Below are 406 nucleotides of genomic sequence, written 5' to 3'. Positions count from 1 at the left end.
CAATTTTTCTTCATTAACTCCTTTGGCATTTTTAGTAAGATTTTGATTAATTCATTCATTATTTCATTTGAGATTATTTAGCTATATGCTTATTTAGGTTTGCATTTAAAAGTTCTAGATGTTGTTCATAAAACCAGTGCCACTTTAAATCAGGCGTTTTTTAATCAAACATTTGAATAAGTATTACATGACTTTCATTTCACTGATTTTTCATTTATAATTATCTCTTTATTTTGACTCACATTTAGACTATCCCGTACAAAACTGTCATCAATGGTGGACTTCACCCTGGCAAAAACATTGTCATCCAAGGAGTTATCAACCCCAGTGCTAGCAGGTTGGACAACATATGACACACACTGTTATTTTATTTATAACTAATGTAACATATAAAAAAAAAAAAAAG

Source organism: Sinocyclocheilus grahami, unplaced genomic scaffold (genome assembly GCF_001515645.1).
Source record: "Sinocyclocheilus grahami isolate Dianchi unplaced genomic scaffold, SAMN03320097.WGS_v1.1 scaffold11544.1, whole genome shotgun sequence".
NCBI lineage: Eukaryota > Metazoa > Chordata > Actinopteri > Cypriniformes > Cyprinidae > Sinocyclocheilus > Sinocyclocheilus grahami.
The sequence above is the reverse complement of the archived record's forward strand: the minus strand, read 5'-3'. Positions refer to the sequence as shown.